The sequence below is a fragment of the Lynx canadensis genome, chromosome C1, assembly GCF_007474595.2.
Source record: "Lynx canadensis isolate LIC74 chromosome C1, mLynCan4.pri.v2, whole genome shotgun sequence".
Taxonomy (NCBI): Eukaryota; Metazoa; Chordata; class Mammalia; order Carnivora; family Felidae; genus Lynx; species Lynx canadensis.
The window spans coordinates 68392547-68398859 of record NC_044310.1 but is presented as its reverse complement, the minus strand read 5'-3'; the positions used below and the strand labels follow the sequence as shown (position 1 = coordinate 68398859).

The 6313-nt window shown below is 32.8% G+C and overlaps 1 protein-coding gene across 1 annotated transcript in view; it reads right to left on the bottom strand.

Moving 5' to 3' along the window:
* ADGRL2 (adhesion G protein-coupled receptor L2) overlaps positions 1–6313 on the bottom strand; it is a 160173-nt gene that overhangs the window by 57861 nt on the left and 95999 nt on the right.

Genomic DNA, 6313 nt, shown 5'->3' with positions numbered 1-6313 from the left:
TTTCCTCTTTCTTAGATTTTACAACAATCAAGTTCACCACTTTGTTCAAGGTCAAGTTTCTTGATCTTCCAGGATCAAGAGACTCAACCACTACCTGTCCTTATCAAAAACTAAAGTGCTTTTATTTTCTTCCTTATATTTATTCATACCTGCAAGGACCCCCCTTTATCTCATTCCCACACCTTTAAGAAACAAACAAATCCAAACCCCTATGAGTTAGACTTCTCTTTTCTATATTCCCTTGGTATACATTTTATAGCCATTCAACAAAATCCTGCCATGTTTTTGGGTAAACGTGGTTAAAGTAAGGGGACTGTACTCAAGGATGAAATGGACCAAGAGTGTGAAGGATTTTGGACCAAGTTCGTGAAGGAGGATATAGCTCAAAGGGTTTGGGAATTTATCTCATTTTTCAAAAATAAAGATGACATTGATAATTATCCATTTTTCCCCAGATGATCAGATAAGTATGACTGCAATATGAAACCAAAAATATCTTTATTTCATATTTTTCAATGTCACAGGATGTTTGCAAGAAGTATATAAAGGACAAGTATTTCTGCTTCCATTACATTTTGTTTAAAAGAGACCAACACCATACACTGAAAAATAATTGCTCATATTTACTTTTTCAGATCTTTTTGTGCATTAGTTACCTGACCACAGCTATAAGTTCAAATTAATGTCAAAAGCAATTACCATAATTTATATCAACCACATTTTAATTTCTTTTAATAATCACATTGTACAAAAACACTTACTTTAAGACAGAAAAAAGTGTTATAGAGCTCTATTTGTAAGTAAAATTGAAGGTAAGGAGGCTTAATGGAGTTCTTGCAAATAAAATTATATACATTTATAAAATTCATAGTTTCCCATGATGTCAAAAATGTTTATTTTATACATCAGGAGTACTAGAAATTAATCTTGAGAAAAAGTGAAATTTAGGGGCTAAAACAGTAAAGTGTTAGCAAGAAGAGGAACACAACTGTAAGAAGTATAAAACTATCAGATTTGCATACCGGTATCTTGCCTCATGGCAAAAAAAAAAAAATACTGAAGCTTTCAGAGGACTAAATGATGGAAATAAAATACCACTATGTACATTCATTTGTGAATGAAGCGAGAGCCTTAAGTTTCCAAATTCAGTAAGTTTGGGGACACAAGATGAAAGAAAATTCCAATGTGAGCTGTTAGGACTCAGAAAAATCTGAAAACTCCTTAACCAGTATATTGTTAGTAAGATTGTAAAACTGTAAACTGCTATCATTTAAGAAGATAGGGAAAGAGAAAGCAGTTAGCCACAGAAGCAAAGTAAATTCCCACCAACTGCTCTGCTTCAAGTTTTCATTCTAATGAAAATGAAAAGGTACAACTAAGCCAAGAAAAGAAAGGCATTCAGTTGCTTGTATTCTCAGTCCTGGGCATAGTCCCTGCATCATGTTCTCCTTCTTCCCCTACGGAAGAAGACTTATTGGTAAAGGTATGGCTGTATTAACCATCACGTTATCAGCATATTTTGGTAATACTATGTGGATTCATTATGTTAAAAATGACTTTTCTTACATGTGGAGCGTAAAAATTAAGTATGAATGAGAATAAGGCAGAAGAATAAAGTTTTTTTTTAAATAGGTGGATTTTTAGTTACGACTTGAATACAATTACTGTCATAAAAAATTAATGCTACATATATTTTAAACACTTCAGATTTAAATAACTGATCTTATTTTACTTTATTTTATTTTGTATTTGTAAAGATGCACAGATGAATTAAAATAGTCAAAGCACTGACTTTCAAAATGTGGTCCTTAGACCAGGAGCACCAGCATCAACTGGGAACTTGTTAGAAAAACACACTCAGGTCCCACCCAAGATCAACAGACTAGGAAACTCCAGAGGCAAATAACTAACCAGCACTCTGTTTTTTAACTAGATCTGCAAATGATTCTGGCATATGAGAACCACTGTGTTAAGACAAGTCAGACTTTGAATAAATATATTTGGAAACTCATGCTTTTTGCTCTATAAATCTTATTAAATTACAAATGAAACAAAATCATTAAGCTATGAGTATAATTTAAGCAGCAAGTTCTTAATAGAGTTTACAGTGTTTTAAACATGTCGTCTTCTCTTGCTAATTTTAATCAAAAGAATCAAGGGTTTTAGCAGCTGCAATTTTGAGCAAGCAGACTAGTTATTTATCCATAAATTCCTAACATGGAGGGTCTATATTAGTATAATTTCTAAGTACATGTAGACATGACCTGTACACCCATTTTTAACAACTAAAGGCAAGTATAATCTTTTCCTAATATTTGCTAGCCAATGAAAATTCCTAACACTAAATAAATCTGGAAATAAAATTTTTGACAATCTATGAAAAGACACTATGTTTCCTGGAAGGATGTCATTAAGAATGACAACAACAAAAAGATCCACTGTAATCACTGTAAATTTTTCTATATATAACCTTCGACTTCTTTCTCAAAATAAATTGTAATACGTGGCTAAACTACAGGAAGACAATAATATATCATTTTTAGAACTAAAGGGGCATAAAGGCAGGCCTTGCAAATAATAACACCACACAGCAAATAAATGTGGAGGTACAGAATAAGCACTCTGTCTCAAATTCTAAGCATTTAGTCATTTTTAATATTCTAAGCATACTTCCAAAAATTTCCAGAAGTTGGCATGTATAGACAAAAAGCTAATTTCACTGATGTGAAAAACATCAGTGTTTTAAAACCTCTATCAAGGGGCGCCTGGGTGGCGCAGTTGGTTGAGCGTCCAACTTCAGCCAGGTCGCGATCTCGCGGTCCGTGAGTTCGAGCCCCGCGTCAGGCTCGGGCTGATGGCTCGGAGCCTGGAGCCTGTTTCCGATTCTGTGTCTCCCCTTCTCTCTGCCCCTCCCCGTTCATGCTCTGTCTCTCTCTGTCCCAAAATAAATAAAAAAAAAACGTTGAAAAAAAAAAAAAAAAAAAACAAAAAACAAAAAACCTCTATCAAAATTTTCACCTATATTAATATTTCTACACATTATTTTAGATTGCAACTTTCTATCATATTGAATATTTTTTCCTCTAATTTTCTTACAAATGTAAAAAGCAAAGTACAACATTCATCCTGAGAACTCCATGTTAACTAAAATAAATCCAGTAATAAATGCTTTATAACATTATCAAATTCAAACACCAGAATAAAAGTATTTTCTTACATTAATATTCATAAAACTTATATTTTAATCATAAACTCATCATCTACCATGAAGAAAATCCTAAATCCTACTTTATAGGTCGTAAAGCTGCTTTTAATGGAGCAAAAACCCTGAATTTTAAAAATCAGTTTAAAATTCATTCCTGCAAGTCTTTCTACTCTAAATGAAAAAAAAAAAATTCTATTTGGGAATGAAGTCATTTGTACATCTCAAAATCTTAAGAAAATAAACCTGCATGATTTTGGAGATTAATGCTTTATTAGTTTACTTCTCATGCATAAAAGTATGCTGATAGATTTGTTTTTTTAAAATTTAGAGTGTAACATTTAAAGTCAGTGATATTCTTCAGGTTTGTGCATAATATGTAAGAGAAAAATACAAAGTATCTAATGAATCTCTTAACCATTACAATTAGCAGATAGTAAAAGTTAGTTAAAGTATTAAAACTATGTATTTTACCTTCCAGATGTAATCAATATTCTCAGATTTCAATATTAACTTTCAAAGCATCCACAATCATTTTTAAAATTAGGATAAACGTTGCCAACAAAAAGGTGTAGTTGATGAAAAGGCATTTTATAAATGTATATTATCATTAATTTACATACTACTACATGGAAATTACCTTAGAAACTGTCATGCCCAAATTAGCAGTACTTTGAAGAAACATTATCTTTTTTATTTTGGAGATAATAGTGAGTCATCACTAATGAAATATTAATAATGCAAACAAACTATTAATATGTTGCTTTTCCTTAATCTTTTAAAACTGAATGAAAGAGGGCTCAATGCACACATTACTTATAATCTGGGAATAAAGTATAAAAAACAACAATATAGCATATCATTTGACTCTGTTCAGAAGTGGAGTCATTTGCTATTTGGGAAGATTAGTGTTTAGAAGCAGAGGCTTTAGAATCAGAAAAAACCCTGCAATTTAAGTTACAGTTTGTCTGCTTACTTAAACTATGAGTCTGTAAGCAATGTATTAAACCTTTGAGCCTTCTTTAGAAGTTTGTTTTTAAGGATAGATAAGATAACGGAGGCAAACTCTCTGCACAATGCCTCAACAAATATGAATTACTAACAACAATAAATACATCAATAATAAGTACACTCCTTTGTATAAGATGGACACAGATTTGCAAACCTTAAAGGGGCAGAATATCTTTTACTGCTCCAGAGTAGTTCCTACACTACACAAATGATTTCCTGTGTACAGCTTTAAAAGCAGGCCCACTATTCATGCAAATTTGTTTCCTTTCCAACTCTAATCTTGAATTGTACAATGCCCAACAAATTGCTTTTACTCTACTTTTGATTATCTTATGCTCATTATTACACTTTACCAAGTGCAAAGTATGGAGATGAGATTCCATGTGTAATCTATTGTGAGAGGTGTTTTAATCAATAGCCTTGTTCTGCTGATTAAGCAGGGGCTTCTGTTTTGGCAAGATAACATTAGTTTCTCCAGTCATGCTCCAAAAACCATTGGGAATCTTCAGCAGATCATTAGATATGCTACAATAAAGCTTTGGTACATTCTCTTTTCTTCCTTAAATTACTTCTTCACTGTCCCATCATTCCCTGTCTCGATGGCACTGCATTATTATTGCATCCCCCCTAAAACTTGCACTAGAGCTATGTCTCCAGGCCATAGGATGCCATTTTCAATTGAAGCTTCTGCTTGAAAATATAAATTAAGAAAATTTCATTATCTCCTGCCAGGGGCCATTATTCACCACAGTTCTAAGGAAGATTAAAAATGCAAAATCTACCGACTTGAACAAATACTCCAACATTCAACAGAAAAGCTCAGTATATCATGACAGAAACTAAAAATTAATGTTTGCTGAAATTTGGAGTCATCCTCTAGAATCAGTCCAATTCTTTATTGATCCTATAGGTTCAGGGAAGATTGCTTCAACAATTTCAGTCTCTTCGTGGCATCTGTCACATTCTAAATTCAATTAGAAAATACTAGCAATAACAGCTCTGTTTTCTTTCATGAGCAATCTTCTATCTTAGTTAAAACCGCTCACTTTTTGGAGACAAAATAAATGCTTTCAAGGTACCAGGGCATCATGTGATGACACTCCTTTCCAAAGTGTCATGTATAAGCAGAACATTCACTAGAGCACGCTGGAAGGGTTTAAACCACATCCACATGGGAGATTATTTCTTTTAAATGAATACAACACCTACAGTTGAATTACTGTAACTAAATCCATTCTCTCATTAAAAAAACAGAGTCTCAATTACTAAAAGAAACCCATTATCTTATGTCTGTAAGTAAACTTTATTCTACTCAAATACACAAGAGTAAACAAATCTAGAAATGTTACTATGTTTCTACAAAGGGCAAAAATAAAAAGAAACAAAAGAAAAAGGACACTATCAGCCTATACATTTTCTCTGGAGGTGATTATATGCCTGGCACTTAATAGAAATTCAGTAATTGTTTTGAATGAATGAAATGATGAATGGTTAGCCTGGCTATTTCTGCCTGTAAATAAACACAGTTAGTAGAAAATAAATACCACACATCCAGTTTTGCTTCAATCAGCTGAACCTGATTCTCAGAGAATTCTGTCAATTTGGACATAATTTTGTTTCATGAAGGCCAATAATACAGCACTTAGGAGATAGACTAAAGGCAGAGGAAGAAAGTGCCCTTTAAGCTTCCAAATCACTTCATGCACTAACAATTCCAAAAGACCAAGGAACGTATAGTACTATAGGCACTAGAACCCCTCTGACCTTTTGAGTCTACATTTAGAACAAATTTTTATGCACATAATATGAACAGGTAAGTTCCCAATGCAAACAGATTTACTCAAGAAAACTGACGGGATAAAAAAGGAGTTATGTTCCAAGATATAAGGTGACAATCATTTTCACAAATCAAAGAGGGAAACCAAGTTGAATGTTACATCAAACCTCTTATTTTATTATTGTATACAATGCTCTTTTAGCAGCTAAACTTCTATTATGTAGAGCTAAGGAAAGTGGGCTCGCTCTCTTTAAATATTTATTAATGATGATTTGTGAGTCTAACTAATTGCTAGGTAAACATAACATTAGGAAGCCAAATGG